Below are 20,526 nucleotides of genomic sequence, written 5' to 3' on the forward strand. Positions count from 1 at the left end.
GTTTGTCTGTCACAAAATCACCTGCATCAGTGATCTAACATGGATAACGCTGGCTTGCATTAGGTGCAGTGGAAGGACTTACCATATTGGCAGTCACACAGCCAGGCCTCTTGCCCTTCTGCTTTATACAGAGAGTCACCTTTCTGCCTTTCTCTGGAGTTGCTGGAGACCTGTTTGTCTGAGTCTTAAAAGTGGTTACCAATCAGTAATAAAAAGAATAGCAAAATGGCCTCTAACAGCTCTATTCTTTGTTCATTTCCAGCCATATCGATGTTAATTGCCCCAAATATTGAAAATTTTAATGGAACTGTGCTGCCTAAAGCTATTAATTTTGCATGGCTAAAGCCATGGCTAAATTCAAGGCAAGCTATGGTTGGCTTTCAATGGGGAACTAGTGTGGTGTCTTTTTGGTGTTGTATGTGTACATAGGATGCGAAGTCTCCTGCGTGACTTTAACAGCATTTTCTAGTTTCCCAAAAGCCACAGCCCCAGGGAACATCATTGGATGTCATCACAGGAGCCTTATTGCGTTCTATACGTGTACAAAATCCTTTATCTGTGCTTTATATAATATGTTAGATTTCTTCAGATTCCTATTCCAATTTTTTCAAAATGTATAGAGAAATACAGTGATTTTTATGCTATATCCACTTAAAATGCAGGGCTGTTTTATGGGCTTTTTGTCATTATCAGTTGCTCAGGTGGCATTCTCAGACAAGGGGGATCAAGGTCACTGAAATGACAGTGCAGGTCTCATCACTTTATTTCTATTGAAAAAGGAACCTTTCAGGGATATTTTTCCTCTATTTTTCAAAAAATGATGTCAGTTAAGTTTAGAAGCTTGAATGTAGCTTTCAAAGAAAGGTCTGTGTTTAAAAATGCTAAATTGAGTTCAGTCATCTCATCAGGCAAGCCAGATCAAAAGTATCTGCTGTTTGGTTTATTTATAGCAAAGGTTCAGGATAAAATAACCAGAAATTGTTTAAGTTCATAAGTATGGATTTAGATTTAAAATGATTTTAAAGGTTTTAAAGAAAAACACATTATTTTGCTCTTAAAAGCTCTAGTGACAGGTTATTATCCAAAAGTTGGACTGCGTCTTGCTCAAAGACATTTCTGGTTTCACTGTCCTTTGGCAGCTGCAACTCCCATTGGTATCATCCCAATGGGATGCTGCTTCTGTGGCTCGTACGAGTGTGAATGAGACACTGCAATTTCCAGGAGTCTCTTTGTTAAATGTTACACTTTGCTGTATCTTCCCTCCTGCTCCTTTAATGTGACAAACTTCCTGTCCAGTTTTCTTTTGTTCCAGAAATCTATTCATCGTTTTTTAAGAGAACAAAAATAAAAAGGGGAAAATAGTTCTGTCTCAAGGGAAATGAATATTTGTATCTCAAGAAAAAATTCCTTGAAAAAGGTTCTAGAAAAACTGCAGTAAAATAAAACCTGAGGTGTATTTTGCATAGAGTGTGCTGTATAAATAATATGACCAAAAATGTTTCAAGTAAGACCATTAATGAGAATGTAATTTATAAACAGCAGGCAAGTTAACTAGGTGCTGTGTATATTTAAATTATAATGTATCCTGGCAGAAGATCATACCGTGAAATAATTTTTCCAGAGGTGCTTCTTCCTGCCTTTTAACAACCTGCTGTTTCTTGCCGCTGTCATCATCATAAACTTCCTACAGACAAAAATATACCAAGTAAACCAGACATGAGCCAAGACACAAGTGTAAGGCCCTACAATAAATGCTTCCTGTTGTGGAGAATCCTTGGCACATAGACATACGCAACAAACTTCGTTCAGTGCACCAGACATCCTTGAGAAAACTCAATAGATATAAATGAAGCAACTGCTACGCACAGAGTACATTCTTCAAATATGTGAGACAAGACAAAAACCTTTAGTTATGAGTGTACAGCTCCATCTCTGACCTAAGCCCTCATCCATAATTGGAAGATAAGCCTGGGAAACAAAATTCTTAACTGCTTCTGGATACAAATTGTGTATTCAGTAAGGATCGTTCTTTTATGGCACATTCTAGTTTTCTCCATCGGAAACTCTCAGTGTCCAAGGGCAGTAATTACCTGCTATATCTGCCTTGCTCATCCCACAGGAGCTAATCAGCTCCCTCTTTGTTAAGGTTCCCTTATTCTCTAAAGGTGCTTCTCATTTCAAATTTTATTACTGAGTAGCATAATTAATTTAAACATGAAGATTTATTTCCAAGCTATCCTTAGCCTAAAGTCTGTAGCATTGTATGCCTAAAGCCACGTCTGATCTTTTGTCTGCTCTATAATTTTGTCTTTCCATAAATATTATCTCTTTCTACAAATTGAGGCTTACTTAGAAAAATCTTTAATGAATTCCCATTATCCTTCCTACCTTGCATATTTCTCTCTCTGCTTCTAGTTTTATGCATTTGGATTACTTTGCTTTGTCTTTATTAGACTCTGGGCTCTTAAGTTCAGGGGATGTAACCTGACGTGATCTCATTTGACAAGATACTGGCAACTAGTGCAGGATAAAAATAGTGGAAATAAATGCTTATTAATGCAAATATATCTGCAGTAGGTAGTTAGAACATTTTATTTCAAGCTTTGAGCTAGAATTTCTGTTTATATTAGACCCTTGCTCATTCAGCCTGTGAATTTAAGCATTGAAAGTTTTGTTGCTGCCAAAAGGTCAAGGAGAGATGAGTCACCAGCTAAAGGCCAAGCTGATTGCTTTTAGTTGCTACTGCTTGCCAATTTGCTGAACCTAGGACTAAAGTAATAGGACGAGCATTTAAGCTTCCACATGTCCTTGCCTTGTCTGAACAAAGTACTGATATTTCTGTTCGCAGGTTATAGTTTAGAACCTCAAACTTGTAGTAGTTTGAAACAAACCATTGCGAGCACCTTCTGAGGTGCTTAAAAAGAAGGGTTACCCTTCACCAAAGCATTAATGACAGACCAGATCTTCCAAAGAAGAAATAAGATTAAGCACCTTGAAAACTAGGCTATTTCAATAAAAGCAGAATTGAGCTCTTCAGAGCAGACTATCCATTCACCTCATATAGCGAGCAAATCACTCTTTTGGGGTGAGGATTTTATAATGGGAAATGTTTTGGGAGTGCTCTTTCCAACTTACTGCCATCTTCAAATGTGAAGCACCAGACGCCTGCTGTAGAAATTACTCCATTAGGGGCAGCTGTACAAATGATAAATCTGTGTATAGATTTCTGCAGTAGCTCTATTTTTTTAAACTTTTTAATTTCATGAAATACGCTTCCCTAATGATGCTCGTGTTATTACTCCAATAGCAGGTTACATCCCAACACTTTAAGGACTTAGAAACTAGTCTGGAGAAATGTCAGAAAATATAATTTGATCTTGCATTTACATTCAGCAGTAGTGAGTGAGCTAACAGGCATTTGCCACTTCTGCATTCTTTTGGATCGTTTTCTCCATTTGGTCCTGGGAGAGCTAAGGAAGGTGCCAGGCCATTCTGCAGCCTTCCTGCAGTTGGGCCAAGGAAGCCTGTGGTCTCTCACAGTCTTGGAAGTGAAATAGCTGCTTCCCTCTTCAGGACAGGCAGTTTTGCAGGATGGTGAGAAGTGAGGGTATGTCTGGCTTGTTAACTGTTTCTACTTCCTAATCTCTGCAGTGTTGTTGCTTTTCAGAATACAAAGCTAGGACTGCTGTTACGCTCGCTTCCTGCAGAAGGCTGCAAAGCTCAGGGAATTGTGGAAGCTCCACAGTGGAAGCTTCCACTGTGCAAGTTTTCCATACAGGCCTGGACTTCTCTATTCTTCATGGCCAATCACAGCCATATGACTTCATCACAGAGGCTGGCAGGAAAAGCTTGTGTCTGCCAGCAAAATGATATTTTGTCTTACCCAGCTGAGGCTGTGTCTGCCAGTTGACTTACCCTTACTGTGACCTGCTTTACTGATTATATCTGAGGAAAACGGTCTAAATTCTGCATGAATTATCTAAAGCACTTTCAATGCTTGTTTCACATTAATATTGGAGCCTTACTTATCAGCTGTTTATAATCCTCTGCAAACATAGTTTAATAGAAAACATAGGGAAGAGAATAAAGTAATCTAAATCTCCATGTGGATTTGCATCAATAATGTAGTATAGGCAAAAGACAAATCCCCAAAAGCCATGGATCTGCCATCCCCAGGCTTGCCCTGTGTGTGCAGGAGCAGCATTAGCCATTGAGCCTGTCCTTTATAACCTCCATGGTGCCTCACAGAACAGAAATCCCCACTGCTTGGAGTCTCTGCTAAATTTACCAAGGGGCTAAATTAGCCAAAGAGCCCACAGTTCAGTGGGCTGCACTGCTCTTCCCTGGCTCTTCCCTGCCCAATGGCTGGGGCTCCTGGCAAGGAGCAGCAGCTACCGGACACCAGTGTGGGAGGGAGAGGGATGAGAGGGAGGCTGTCTGCGAGCAGCCTTTTCAGATTCCCTGTCACTGAAGTCTGACAGAGACTTCATTATTTATAATTACTGCAATTTTGTGTTGCCAGCTCGAAATGCAAAGGCTTATGCAGATATTTTTATATGTTTTACTGTATTGTCTGATAGTTGGAGGCTTTGTAAAGCTGCAGTGTGTTGATTTTAGGAAACTATTGCATCAGGAATGTTTGATGCAGTTTTGATCTGTGTGCTGGTAGGGTAGCGTTGTGCATCTCCCAGTGAAGGATGGAGGGGTGGCCGTTCCGCTGTGATGGCTGATTATAGGGGAAGGTGAAATGCCTGTAGGTCTGGCCATGCTCTTCAAAACATGGTGGGAATTCCCTTACACAATCTGTATGACGGCTTCATCTGCCCCTTAGAGGAGGTATTTCCTCCTGTGCGTGCAGAGGGAGAGAAGAGGCGGCCCTCACCAGAGCTTCCGATCCAGCCAAGGGCCTTGGAGCTGTCGTGCTGCTGCTCCGGAGGGGTAACGTGCTGCCGCGTGCCTGGGGAATGGGCTGAAAAGCCAAACACTGTAGGCTGCTTAGATCAGGGAAGTCTGATGCCCTCTTCCAAGATCAACAGAGAGACCCAAACTTGACAGCTGTGAGATTTGTGCTGGAGAACCTCTGACAGTCTCTATGTGACCACATAGCCCTTGACAGGTTGCTCTTTTGAGCTGAAATGATGCTTTGTTTTGCCTACCATCTTACTGCAGAAACTCTAAAATACTGTAGTAGAGTAAGATAGAAAGAAAATAAAAACAAGAAAAATTTTCTTTCTCTTGGGATTGAAAGTGAAAGCAGATGACAGGTCTGAGACCTGATGCAGAAGGTGGCTGGATGCCAGAGAAGCTTCTTGTGCCAGCACAGGCTGCAGCTGAGGTGCTTTGTGCTTGAGTGAAGCAGTTTTGACTGAACTTTATTTTCAACTGCAGACAGACATGGTGTGTAACTGTCTTTGCATAGGTACGATGTACTTCTCACTTCCTATACCAAACAAATCTGATAGGTGCTGGGGTCTCTAAAGATTCCCTGCGTAGTCTGAAGCCTTTTTATACTTTCACCGGAAATACAGCAAGCCTGAATTTTATCAAGTATTTAGTATTTTAAAATGGGTGTGACATTTGCTTTGCAATGCTGCTTTTTCAGTTAATTATACAGGATGCCTTTATATATTCTGTCTACATATAACGTGCTTTCAAAAAAGGTCATTAGATTTCTTTTATACAATTTTAATTGAACAAGAGAATCATAACGTGCTGTAACCATCCTTTAACCTAAAGCACAGCACTGGTAGATTAATTTTTATTAACTTGCTAGTTTGAGTACCAATTTGCAGTGTTTACAAATGAAATACAGTATAGCAGAACTGTTATACACAATGTATTTTTCCTGCCTCTTTAAGCAAATTTATCTTTATGTTCTAATGTAATTGGGTCAGCCGCAACCTCTCACTTCAAAATGTTGTCATCATATCATAAGTAATGAATACAATGTTCTGTACACACACTGTAATTGCAGTTAGACTTGACTTGGTCTCCGCTTGCCTTTTTTCACTGAAGTCAATGAGGTTACATGGTTAAGTGTGAGCAAATTGTACTCTTTCCATTTAGACTAAAATGGCAAATTACAGTTCTGAGTGCTGCTGAAAACATATTGAAAGGGACAGTAGCATTAAATGATAATTTATGCATTGACCTGAAATAGAAAACTTGGTCAGAAATTTTACAGAAAATTGCGGCTATTAGTGCTGAAATTTTAGATTTGCTCCTTTATTGCATCCTCCTCACTTCATTACAACAGGATACAGTATTCACCACCGGATGCTTCTCATGTAGGAGGCGTGGAGTTTTTATCAAATGACCAGAGTATGTTTGACTAAGTAATAGCTGAAGCATTTGCATCTTAAACTACGATTTAAGTTTTAGCTAGAGGGGTAAATGTTTGGCAGTGGGACAGTGGAGATGATGGCATTTATGGTAAAATGAAGAACGTAGCCTCTAAGAAACGGCAGTGCTTGGCTGTGTGGCAGAACTGGCCAGCCACCAAGGGAAAAGTAGCTCTCCTAGGGCCTGTGTGCGGTACAGCAAGAGAGGCAAGAGGGGAGACCAGGATTCTGTGCAGGCCAGGTCTCAGAAACCCAAAGAGTTTGGCATAAGATGTAACTAAAAGTGAAAGCAAACTGAGATGAATAGATGTCGTGATGAAAGTCTCTGGCAAGAATGTTGGTTCTCAATAGAAAAGCATAATTATCCCTTCATGAATTCAGGATTCTGCATGGATCTAGGATTATGAAGTTAAATGGTTTTAAATATGAGTGTAGGATTTTCGCAAAGTGAGCATTATGCACAGAAACATATTGGTGAGATTGTCTACACTGAGCCCTGCGCTGAGCAGCTGCTACTAAGATCACCCTGTGGGACATCTCCATGAGTGGGCAGGCGCAGAGCAGTGCCTGAAATTTTGCACACGCAAAGAGGAACATGATCCCTTCAGCTCTGACTGCCTTCTTCTGTGCTCTCACAGGCTGCCTGTGCCTCTCTGAATAGCTTTTAGAGCAAGACGATTTTATACTGGCAACTTATTTTCTTTTTCTCACAGAGCAAATAAATGCCTCAGCTACTTCTCTGCTTTTCACCTCACACAGAGCAGATATAGGTTGGTTAACCGGATCAAAGGAAAAATATAGCTTGGCCAGGAGAAAAAAAGTTCCATAATAGTTTGGGTCGGGGGAGTTGGGAACACCTGCGTGGATGAAAACAAAATGTCATTCATAGCAGAGGCGGGAAATCTGATCTAACACTGCTAAAACAACTCTGGGGTCAAGAGTTGTAAGTTAAAATTAAGGTTGGAGGCAGATGAGAATATCTTAAACAGTGGAGGTCCGGAGCAGGGGCCGCTTTCATTCCCAGGCAGGTGGATAGGGCAGACCAGTTTCATTTGTCTGTGAATAGCAGCTCTCTCAGACCCTGCTTGATGCAACCAAATTCTGTGTTTATCCTCCTTGCAACACACAGAGCGGTCTGCCTGGCTCGCTAACAAATCATTTTCCAGCAGCCTGCACTAGCTGGGATCTGCGTTAGGCTTGTGGAATGACCCTTTGGCCATCCTCTGTTGAAATGCAAGTGAATATTCAAGGATATTCCCATGAAATAACAGTAATAAGACCAGCCACCCCATCCTGCTAACATGGGAAGTGTGATTAGAAATCATAGACTAAAGACAGTGTTTTGAGAAAATGCTGTTGCATTCCATCACTGCAATCTTCAAAGGTGCCTGGACAATATATTCTTTATGCAATAAGAGCAACTCAGAGCATTGATGATATAAGGAAAAAGCTAAACCCAGTTATTAATCTAAACCCAGTCTGCAGTGCGAACTTATTAATCTAAACCCAGTCTGCAGTGCGAACTATGGCTTTTATGTCTCTCCCTCCATACTGACATTTGTATCTTTTTTATGAAAGTGCTCAGGCTCAGGTCCCTGCTTAGGACTCTTCTAACAGGCGCAAAATGGATGAGGCTGGTCCTTGCCGCCCCTAGTGAACAAGTTGTTTTGGTCACGCACTGCTCTTGAGTGCATGGGGTGGTTGGTGCCTTGGCAGTGAGACTTCCTGCTTTGGACCTCTTGGGAGGGTCACAGCCACCTGGAGCAAATTAGAGCAAACTGGTTGGATGTATCCAAGAGATGGGGCAGAAAAGCAGGAGGTACCTGGTTCCCAGAGTCCAGCTCCAGGGACCCCCTAGGGGGTGTCATCTCCTTCCCAGATATCATCTAGCAAGTGGCTTCCTTTACACAGCAATAAATGAGTGATGCAAGACGGGAAAATCGCGCATGTGACTTCAGCTTGGAGATCACACAAGCATGAAGGAGGCTAATGCGTTAGCCCGGGTACATTAATTTCTTGAACATGAAGGCTGATAAGGGCTCACTAAACCTATGGCTAATTATGTATGAAATGTGTATAATGCGTATGATGCATAAGCTTTCTGTATATTTTTATTTATGTAAGTTACATATATATATATATTTGTGTGGGAATGTGTGTATCAAATATAAATGGTTAGCCGTGGGTGAATGTTACACTCTATTTTGGGAGTTTTTAGTGTAATATGTTTCCTAACTAGGATTTTAATGGGCCCACAGTGAATGCTCACTTCTAGGGAGGCCTGTAGTTAGCAGAACAATTATCCCTGCATCTGCAAAATCCAATCTTGACCTCATTTTCCAACCTTTGGACAAAATGAAACTGGAACAGTTGACAGCTGCATATTAAATGACAGCTTTGCATGATAATTTATTACTTATTTTTTACCTACTTGCCTCTGACTATCCTTGTACCATTGTTGGTTCTTTCTCTCTTTCTCTTTTTTTCTTTTTCTTTCTCTTTTCTGTTAAGTGCATTTAGCATTCAGTTGTTTTAAGGATGCTAATGTTTTGTACATTGCACTAGTCATATGAAATTTATAATTTACTTTATTTTTGTGAACCTGTTAATTCTTTTTCTGGACAGGTTTTTAGGAGGCCTACAAGAAGGAATGGTTCTGGTTTTGATTTATTTTTCAGCAATATTCTGGAGGACTGCATTCAGTACTACAATCCCTTTGTCTAAAGCATGGAAACAGCTCATGCCAAAGCCCTAGAAATCAATTTTTTGAGAGGTGGAGAGAAGCTCCGCAGCCAAATGTGTGGAGCAGCTCAGCACAGCGCACCTGGCTTTTATAAGCTTGCACAGTCCCTAAATGATCATAAGTTTTTGTTTGTTTTAATAGGATGCTGTCAAGTATGTAAGGCTCTAGCTACAGACCCTGGAGATAGAGAAAGGGGGATAATGTTTATAGGACTAAGTCCTGAATTTAAAGGTTGGTTAAGGTCTCTCCTCATTGAGCTTGAAACAACCCTATAACTAGAGTGTGCAGGTACCTAGAAGAGCAGTGCTGTGCTCCTCTGCTGACTAACTGCAGATTGTAAGTGGCAGTGTTGTCCAAAAGGGAATGTGGGACAAGGTGAGGAGTGGGCAGGAAGAGTGGCAGGCGGGCACCAAAGAAATGGAAAGAAAAGTTAAAGCTGGAGCTTCTTTTGCAGCCGGGTGGTAGGCGGGGCAGTGCTGTGCTTCTACCAGCAAACTAGCCAATAAGAGCCTTCTTCCTAGAGCTGGACGCAAGCTGATTGGCCAGGGAGGAGGAAGGCAAGCTCTGATTGGTTCTGGCTGTTATGGCAGCCATCTCGCTGTCCGTTGGAGCTGCAAGGCCTGGTGCTGTGGGCGCCATGTCGGGCAGCCTTGTCTGTCACGCGCACCTGGACTTGCCTTGCGGGTTCAGTTGAACTGCAGTGGTGTGAGGAGTTACTAGCGGGCAAAACTGTTTCTGGATTTGTGACTCAAGGTTAGGAATGAAAATGAGACCTGGGGTTCTTTGAATTACTCTGCAATTTCCTTATCCAGAGGAATTGGTGTCCTGTGAGACAAATTGGTCTTAAATTTGGGTAAGGCACATACTGAATGTAATAATCAAGAAAAGTAAATAGAGAAAGTATTAAGGATAATATGCAAAGCATAGTGAATGAATGAAAGTGTGTTTCTGATTTGCAATACAACAGGGAATATCTTAAAGGATCCGATTTCATTTTACCTCTGAGGAAGAAAATCTTAATGTTCAATATTTGTGGTACTTGTAGTGTAAACATTAACATTAAAACATTAATATTCAAGCAGATTTGAGTAGAATAAAGATACATTCTGTTTATTGGAGGGCTTCACCATGTTCAGTGATAACAAAATTCAAAAATAATGTAGGTAGACTTTTTTTAAAACATGAGTGAACTCATCTATGTTTCAAGATATATTTACATGGGTTTTAGATAACTCCTCTCATGGTAGAAGGTGAAAGAGAAACCTAAAAACAAATAATTAGATGATAGTAGTGAGGGTCTCCAGGAAGATGCTAGAAATAATCCTGTAGAAGTAGTGGGGCGGGACTTGTGCAAATAAATAGTTTTTGTTGCACCTCTGAAGTCAAGCTCTGCTGTTACTGTGAAGGTAGAAAGATTGATGTTTTCAAAGTGCATGCCTGTTCCCAAAAATCTTCTTTCAATGGAGCCCTGTGATCCCCTATTGCAGCCACAGGAGAGTGGGGGCTCAGAGCCCCCTGTGCTGGGTCACTGGTTCACACAGATGCAGGATGCATCACACTGCTCCTTGCCCACTCCCTTGCAGCTCTCTGGCACTGGACATGGGATCCATATGGGGACCAAAGGTGAGAAGCAGATGAGATTATAGACCACAGCGCTATCTTAATGCATGGCCTTCCTTTATCACGGAAAACTTGGGTCGCTTGGTGTGACATTCTCAATGAATTCAATGCCAGAATACATAATTCCTTATTTCCACCCCTCTTCTGAGCTCCTCAGCCAGGACATGGGGAATCTGTGGCTGAAATGAGTCAGGTGGGCAGCACGTGAGCTGTGCCATTGCATGCATGGCTGTGTGCCAATAAATGCATGTTGTGTGTGCAGTAAGTCATCAGTTGTCCTGTGTGTGTAGTAATGGTCCGTTGCACTTGCTACAGATGTGCAGAAATGCAAGTGTATGCTCTTGTCCAAGGCCTTTGAAAGCCTCTGACAACTTTTTAGCTTGTTCACAAGTTAACATTGCAGTGGTGGGTTCTTTGAAATGAATCTCTATCACTGTCTTCAATTCCTACTGTGTACTGGTGTGAGATGTGTATGAAGAGACTTAAATGAATGCTTACATTCAAAAGTGCAAAGGACTGTACACAACTCATTTATGTACAGTGTGACATTCACTACAGTTTCACGACAAATGCATTAATGCCTTTGCATCATTGGTATGAATGGGGTGGATGCTATATAAAAGTTGACATGTTGTAACGGATTGTTTGCTTAATTATTAGTGGTTTTGTTCCCTGTTCCCTTAAAAATCTCTGGATGATAACTGCTAGGAAATTCTCATTAATTGATAGTGACAAACTGTGCTGGTGCTATTGTAAAAGCCAAGAGTTGTAGCATTAAATGAAATTAGTATGTAAATAACGACAATTGACAGAGCTTCCCTAAAAAGCGGCTAAATGGGAATTCATCAGTATATATCATAACAGTTGGGAAATGAGTAATTTATTCAATTAATGTAGTCTTTTTCTGTTTGTGCAATATCAGTAATTAGATCATAATTTCTTAGCAGTGTTCACATGCATTTGACAGGGAAATGTCTTTCGAAGTTTTTATTTTAAAGAAGGACTGTGCATATTCAAAAATTAGCCTGTACCTGGTCAAGTAGTACAGTTTGATTTTGTTAATTGAATAAGTTTACAAGTGTTTTTAGAAGTGGTTTGTATGAGTGTAGAATTGCAATTCTAGTTCTATGAATGCTCGTGCATTCAGTTTTGAAATTTGCTTCCTTTTTGTGCTGATAAAATTCAAGTACCTGAATGTTCTGAGGAAATGGAAAAGAGAAAGGAAAGATGACGATTATGAAGATGAAAGAGGAAAAGAAGATGAAAGTCTAAAGAACTGCTACTTCATTGTTGCCTTAACAAGCAAAATGGCAATAAATACAATAATGGAGACTGAGCATTTCTTTAGTTATTTCCTAATTAGTATAAAAATGAAGAAATGTTAGAGATAAAAAATGTTGATTAAAAAAAAAAGTATTGTAGGTCTTAGAAATTACACAGAAATTATTGAGTGCTTTATTGAAACAGATTAAAAATGTTCCATTGAGTACAAGGCTGATTCTGTTGGTATTTCTCCCTTATCACAATGATCTTTCTTTTTAGGAACTCTTTTTGTAGTCTTTTTTTTTTTCCTTGTGTATTTTAATGTATAAGTTAGTAACTGGGGCTCTGACAAAACCTTGATGAACTTGAACAACTTCATATGTCAATAAGATGAAAATAATAAGATAGCCGCAGAAGTAGAATAGATTTTTCCATAAGAATCCTAAACTGATGATTGAAAGAAACAATAGACTTTTTGTATGTGTTCTTATAACCTAACCTTGCTCTGTCTGTTATTTCAGATAATGTTTTTGCATGGGGTTCCACATTACAGGCAATCTTGCAGTAGGGCTAGGCAGCAGCTTGAAAATGGGTCTGCTGAACCAGTGTTCATGAGGAACGGCACTGAAATCGCTGGTGTGTGCTGGTGGAGCGCAGACTCTGAGTGTATGCAAAGTGGCTCTACTCTGCTTGTGCTGCGGGAGTATGTGCAGGGGCCTCTGTTTGTGCCATTTTTACCCTGTGTTTTTAGACCAAATCTTTTCTACCAATTTCAGGGATTTATGAAGCTTCTTGCAAAAATAAGTATTTTAGTGAATAAATATCCAAAATTTAAAAAGGGCAATTTTAAAGGGTTTTATTTTCATTATCCACTCAGATAAAATATGGGCCTGTGATTCTACACATGGAGATGTGAAGCACAATGATCATCGATCCTCTATGTTTTCTCTGAACCTCATGTAAAGGACACAGTGATGAAAAGGACAGTTCACAGTCCTGATGCCCTTAATTTCTTCAGCACCCCCTGCATGGAGCAATCTTAGGGATCAGGTGAGTTTGATTGACTGTTATAATATGAAAGAAATGTATCACAACTAGAAGTTCAGAAGAAAATACAACTGTTTCTTGGTAAATGAAGCATAAGATTAAAGCCTGATGTCCAAATGTGGGATTCCAATTAGAAATTGGATTTATGTCTGTGGTGTAAAAGTAAAATACTGCTATTTATATTATGTATTCTAGCACAGCATGGTTCCCATCCATGTAAATTAAAGAAGAATTTACTACAAGTAATTTAAAAAGTATCTGGAATAACAATCTACGGTGTTATAAGCAAGTAGCATATAAGAAATGCAGTATAAAAGTGGTGCTTATTCTTCCATTTCATGTTGTATTTCTGCACTGAACAATATACACTAAGGCTTGCTGGAATAGAAGATCTTACGAATACTGCAGTTTCATAAATTCTACTAGTTCTGGGGAATAAGCTGACTCAGTATTTTATTTAGTTACACAATAAAAAAGGTACAGAGTAAAAAAGTCTATTTATATTAAGAATATAGAGAAGGAGTGGCCTGTTCTTGAGCAGATGTTTGCAGTTATCTGCTGTATTTTACAGTGGCAACCAGTTCACCACAGCATGGGGCAGCAGTGCTTGGGAGTTTCCAGTGCCCCCTTCACTAGAATTAGAGCAGCTAATGGCCAAATTGTGTTCTTTCTGTGTTGTGCTCCTCAAGGAGGAAACCCCCACAGCTTAAAAGTTGTTGTATAAGAGGGCCAGGGTCCTGCAAAAGACAAGAGATTTTGGTGGGGAAAGACTTGAAGGTTATGGAATAATTTTGTTGGAAGTTTATTTCACAGGTCATTTATTTGGATGATTGGGATTTTACAAAAGGGGTCTGGGGAAATGTATTAATTTACTTAAAATGACTTAATATGCATGGTTTTATGATCATTCTCACTTTATGGGATAGTGCACCTTTCTGATTTCCTCTCGATGACCTCCCAGAAAGTATTTATAACTCATCAGGATCATGTCTAAGCTATGTAGGTCAGTGTCTGAGCATGTGTGGCCATTGCCTGCACATGCAGGATAATGAAAGACGAGGACTGGACTTTTGTTTATGGGAGCTAGAGACTCTTTCATTGAATAACCATGAAGAAACAGGTCTGGTGGAGGATAGCAGTAGATTCATCCGTCCATCTTGCTGCAAGCATGGGACATGTATTGATAGATGTGTGTGTAAAAAGTGGGAAAAAAATCAGGATATATCTTGGTATTTCAGAAAATGCAGTTAATGTGTTTTTGTACGTATAGGTCTATAAAGCTGCTTACACCCCCCACTTACCCCTCCCCCCCAAAACAAAAACAAAAACAGCAGATGTGACCCAGAGCTTCTGTAAGCTACTGAGTAGTTGCTTTTATTACTTTCAACAAAACAAACCTCCCTAAATATGGTTACAGAGCTCTTAAATCCAAAGTGGTTCAGGATAGTGTGAGCTGAGTACTATCTGAAATGGGCATGTCAGTGCATCTTCTGTATTGTCTAAGCTGGGCCTAGTGATTCCTTTTATCCTCACTGGCTTCTTCTTACAGTCATATAATTAAAATTTCCTAATTACCATCTTGTGAGAAAGGACTTTGAATAGAACTGTTGAGAAGTTTGGGTGACAGAATAGCATAGTTCTATGGTATAATTGTTGTCTGTTACCAGGAATCCTTGCTTAATCCTCACAGGCTGCCAATGTGCGTGGTCACTCTCCTTCATTGCAAAATGCTTTCCTCATCTTGTCATGGCATCTGCTCATGGTCCGTGTCATGGATTTCACTGTGATGTCATTGCTGTGGATGCTGCAAGAGGCTGTTATTCTGGGAAAAACTTCTCTTTTATTTTTTTTCTTTTTTTTTTCTTCTTTTAATCTGAGTCAGGAGGTGCAAACATGCAAGTGAGAATTAGTGATCAGAGCTTTTTCTTGTGAGCTGCGTTTTGCCAGTTTCCCAGTTCTACAGCATGAAACAAAATCTCATTAGAGAATATGTGGTTACTGTGACCTCTCCTGCCACTTCTGCTTGCTGCTTCCAGTATTGCTGCAAAATTTTACAGTGAATGAGAAAGTCCTGAAGCTACTCAGGGAGGCAGTGTTAGTCTCCATGTACTGGTTGTTCCATAAGCCTGGTGGGCACCATACTCTGTTCTTGCTCTCATGGTTCCACCTATCTCATGGTAGGTTTTATACTGCTTTAACTCTTCCTGTCGTTTTTCAGCAAAATATACTCCTGAAGGAAAGAGATGGAAAATGTTCTGAATCTAAAGGATTCAGAATAAGGAGTTCTCATGGGAAGTGAATACCACAACTTGGGCACTGAACCTGGAGAGCACAGTCTTGACCTTTAGAATTATAGATGGTTTCTTTTCTGTTGCTAGTGCTGTTTGTACTGTTCACAATGGATTACGTGCAAAGCATAACACAGAACATGATCTGGTTCTTCTCCTTTAGCTCTGCCTTTCGTCTTCAGGCCTGGTTCTTCATGCTTCACCCTCCTGGTTAAACTCCAACTTGAGCTTTTAAAACTACTGGTAATTTGTTTCATTAATTACAACATTATTTCATGTCTTTGAATATGAGGTACATGGATACCTGTCTATGCAGAAAATGTTATGAACTCTTTTTCAAGAGGACGCCAAAATACTGGGAGGGAGCATAAAACTGTAGGGAACATATAGGGCTTTATGTCTTGATTTAAAGCCCCCAGGTATAGAAGTCTTTGCAGTATTTATTTTTTTTTCCTGAAATTCAGTTTGGTATTCCAAAATACCTACTGTTTGTAGTATCTATGTCAGAGTCCATTTTCTTAATTTCCTTAAATCTTTGGCATTTCTTGAGACAGGGAAAATTGGTGCATTTGTAAATGTACCTTTTGTCTTTTTATTGAATAAATTGTCATGGCAGGTAAGGAAGTAGCTATCTCCCCACTGTGGTTATAAAAGATACATACCATCTTTGTACTGAACCTTGTGCCTCTTATCATAATGAACTTTGTTACTACTGAGACATGGGATGAAGCTTTCAGCAAAGGTATATTCTAAAAGTACTGAGTTTTGAAGTCCAAAGTGAGTGTTAAAGTAATAAAACATTTTATACTCAGCTTTAACACTGGCTGATGATAACAAAAAGGAAATAATGCAGTTTTCAACTAGATATATAGTATTTGATATTACTTATGCTGGGCAGGGAAAATAAGAGCTGAAGTAGTAGTTTATAGAAAGCTGGAAATATTTTTTCAGAAGACCTATCTTTATCAGGATTGCTTATAGCAGCTATTTTATTTTTTTAATAATATTGTAAACCAGTATCAATTTGTAAAATGTAAGTTGTAAAGTTTCATTTATTTCCAGCTCTATTGTAAATTTAGAGCCAGAGTTTGAGGTCTGGAGAAACTGCACTGCACCCTTCCAGCAAACCAGACCAGCTTTGAAAAGTTCGTAACATCAAAGCAGCTTCTATAAATAGCAGTGCAAGTACTTTGAACTGATAGAAAATGTCTGCTATTCCGTGGAAGTTCAGAATAATTTCTTTCATTTATTGAGATGTTTTACCATTTCTCTATCCTCCAGGAAAAGCTTGCTCTCTATTCTGTCTACTTGACATCTCAAGGATGAGATACAGAAAAGCTATAAATGAACCTTTGGCTTATAGGGAGACGTTAGGCAGAGGTCAGTCCTGTTGAACAATCTGCTACATGAAAACAGAGCTGAATAAATGTAGACCTGAGTAGTTGGACAGCCAGAGCATCATTTATGAAACTTAAAATACAAAAGATTCATTTTATGGGGCTTTTACATCTGGAAGTGTGCAGCATACCCGGAACTGACAGTGTAGCATACCAGGAACAAGCCTCCAATAGGGATGTGAGGCATCCATCATTTGTATAACGGAAGTTTTAATAAAATCAACAGGCATTTTATCCCTAACAACAACTACACTTATCAGTACTGCACTTTAAAAGCAGTCAAACAAATACAGAGCACTTGTGAAATCTTGCTCTAAATGTTAGGGTTCTGTGAACTTGTATGGGTATATAGTTTCTACAAAATTGTAGTCATTCGTGATAAAACAGAACGTCCTACTTGTCGAATAAGTATGCAAAGATGCACAGAACATGAATAGCATGTAGTCAGCAGCTGGATTGTTAGGAGATTATATAGGCTTACATGGACTAATATGAAAGTAAGCTCTTTTGCATCTGTCCAGAAAGTAACGTTATTTTAAACTGGCACTTCACTGCAACAGATTCCTTTATGTTCTTTGCCTCAGGAAACATTGCTAGCAGTGCTTTTTCTACTGTTGCAGGCATTTGTAATTTAGGTGTTTATAATATTTATGATTTAGATGTTTAGATGACTGAAGGCACCGAATACTAGAGAGTATGAAGAGTCAGAAAATAGGTGAGCAAATTAAATGACAGTGCTCAGCTGTACAAGTTAGAAGTATTTTTTCTGAAGTGATACAGCTACGTTTATGGTCAAATTGGTATCTGACCAGGTTGGTTTCACCAGAACTCTGCACTAAGGATAAAACGAGCACACGGCAACCCGAGTTTTCTGTCAGAAATAAGGTTCACTTAAGTTATTTGGAATAGTGGAGGGAGCTGCTGCCTTCACAAGTAATCTCCTCTGTGAAACGTTTCCCACAAGTTAAAACAGAGTATCTGTTAGGAGATACCAACAGTACTATAGGGCTTCCAGCTCTTTCGGTTTGCAGGTTTATTTGTTAGGCTCCTCCCTGTCTGCAAAACAGAGGCAATCCCAGGTACAGGGATGCTTAGGTCATTAATACTTCTCAGATGCTCTGCTGGGAAGTTAACTAGTACAACATGTCTTGCATATGTTACTGTACAAGTTGTCAAAAGATAGGAAATAGCATTCTTTTAAAAAAACTATTCCTATTAAAATAAGGATTTAATCTATCCTGTGTATTAATCTATTTAATCTATCAGGAAAACTGATTTTATAATGATGGAAACTGAATCAAAGGCTATAGAATAAAGAACATAATTTCTGGTTTATTATCATTTTTCTCTGGATTTTTTTTCCTCCTAGTTTCTGGATGGTTCTTTTACTTTGCCAGTCTCCAAGAACAGCAAGTAACTATACTAGGCTGTTGTACATGCGTTACTAAAACTCATTGGCCATGGCAGTGTTCAGGCAATTTATATGTTCCCTTAAACTTAATTTGAGAAGATCTTTCTGTTCTTCCTCTATCCTGAACATCAGTGTAAACAAGCAATACTGAGAGATTTTGATTTACTGTTTTAAGTGATGGTTTTAAATGTGCTGGGTGTTCCACAGAGGATAATATACTCTGGTGCTATGTTTTCACAACCCTGCCTGGGATTTCAGGTACATGAGGCAGATTGTTCTTTTGCTGTTCAAAGACTTCTCTGACATTCCCAATGACATTTAGACATGGATTAATGTTTAGTTGATTATTTTTAGGCTAAGCATTACTAAATACAAAATCTGCATATGTGGCAAATCTCTTAACAAGAATACATAATTCTCTCAACATCTGTGAAAAGATCTGTCATCTACTGATTTCGTTAAACTCAAATAATCATCAGTTACATACTTGAGTAGCAGTATAAAACTAAGAATATATGAATATTAGAACTTATTTAATAATATTTTGAGAATCTTGTCCATCAATTGCTGTTGAAAGCAAAAGTGGTAATGAATTTGGGGGAGTACCAGTTTACTTAGATTAAATTATATACTTATTTACCTACATATGCACAGGCACATTAAAGCAAAAATCATCAATTCCAAAGCATTTGCTCTAAGAAAATTCTAAACTAAGCTTACAGATATTTGTCTTCTGCAACAACAGATGTAAATGATTCTATGTTAATAATACTTATAAAGACATTAGTTTGTCACCAAACATTTTCTTTCTTTGATTTAGGAAAGCGATGTTGTATATAGCTACCACCAACTTAAGCTCTTACATCTCACTAAAATATCATAAATAGCATTTGGAAATATTTAGAAATGTTTAGGAGATGAATATTTTATTCAAAAGTTCTAGTTTATTTATGTATGAAATGCACAGTTCTCTTAAAATGTTTTGGAACTGACTTACAATTCTTTATATATGAGATTTTGGTGTCTGAGTTCAAAATTAGAGGGATTTTGTAGAAAAGGAACTTTTCAGTGATTTTAAAATTCAGTCATCACTGATCGAATCAATTAGTCATTGATTGAATCAATCATCATCAATAGACTCAAAAGAATAGGCCTTCAAAATAAGTATTTGTAATAAGTTGCTTTTTGACTTTTTTATAGGTAGAAATATTCTAGGTTGACTTTTATTTGGGACAGTATTTTCAATTCTCAAAACCAAGCAGTAGTTTCTGGTCAAGTTGGGCGAGGATTCCATTTAACACAGGCTTTAGTAAATGCGGACTTCTGGAAATTCAAGTCTTGGTGATTAGTGTGAAAACTTAACAGTATTTTAATTTGAAAGCACAAGTTACTGTCCTCAGCTGAGTGGATGGTGCTCTAGACCTTTAAAATGAGGCTCTTGGCTCTGGATTTCATCATGCAGTGAGTTCTTTGGTTGCCCTGAGATGGGGTTGTCGCTGAGGTCGTCTTTGCCTGGGTCAGTGATCCCAACAGAAGTCCTTTAGCTCCGCTTTTCCTACTGCTTGAACTGAAAGGCATGTTTACTTTCGTAAACTTTCTATGCTTTATGTTGAAGCATGTTATGACTCTGTGACTCTTCTCTAAGTTCACTTTACACATAGTTCATTTAAGTTAGAAAAGACACCCTGTGTCAGTCGGTCTGCCCTACTATATATACATGATTATATCATATGAAAGACAAATTCCTTTTTAACAATATAGTGATTGTTTCGAATTACTGCCATAGGACTGGTTGTGAGGTTTGAGGTGTTCCAGGATGTACTTCTCTGCGGGGAGAAAAAAATGCATTTCAACACCTTTTATCAGAGTTGTCATATCTTCAGCAAGATTAGATGATTATTAGCTTTTGGTGCTGTGGCTACAGACTGCTGGTTTTGTATTTACTTAAACCATCAGACAGCCATTAACCTGGAACTAATCCAGTCTCTAACAGAGCTTTCTGCTTATCAGAAGCTCTTCTTAGGCACTCTCGATCTTCTGAAAACTTCGACAGTTGAATTACATAATGGTGATATCCAGAAAATATAGTGTTTACTAGTGTCAGAATGGATATTTATTTAAACATCCAAGATTCCCTTATCTTGACATGTGTTATTGTTCATTGTACACTCTTCAGGCCAGTGCAAGAAATCACTGTAAATGGGAAAACTCGTTTCTAAAAAAACTTGTTTCATTCTTTGCCATATTTTAAAGTCTTACTGAACATTTTATTATCTGAAAATTGAAGTTTGTGTGTGCGTATTTGTAAGGATCTGAGAAATTATTAATTATAAACTGACGTCAGGAGAGAAGATGAGGTTTCTGCTTTGTAAATTCCAAGTAAATAAACACTTGGATTTCTAATGATAATAATTAT

General features: G+C 38.9%; 1 protein-coding gene and 1 long non-coding RNA gene across 2 annotated transcripts in view; one reads left to right on the plus strand and one right to left on the minus strand.

Annotated features, from left to right (window-relative positions):
- B3GALT1 (beta-1,3-galactosyltransferase 1) overlaps positions 1 to 20,526 on the minus strand; it is a 175,695-nt gene that overhangs the window by 18,013 nt on the left and 137,156 nt on the right. The gene's annotated exons all lie outside the window — the stretch shown is intronic.
- On the plus strand, positions 4,606 to 5,215 carry LOC148595774 (uncharacterized). Its single transcript, XR_015914423.1, has 2 exons — positions 4,606 to 4,670; positions 5,117 to 5,215. It is a non-coding gene; the product is annotated as an uncharacterized LOC148595774 (long non-coding RNA).

Source organism: Tinamus guttatus, unplaced genomic scaffold (assembly GCF_059628265.1).
Source record: "Tinamus guttatus ecotype Peru unplaced genomic scaffold, ASM5962826v1 Tinamus_guttatus_pri_ptg000060l, whole genome shotgun sequence".
NCBI classification, from domain to species: domain Eukaryota; kingdom Metazoa; phylum Chordata; class Aves; order Tinamiformes; family Tinamidae; genus Tinamus; species Tinamus guttatus.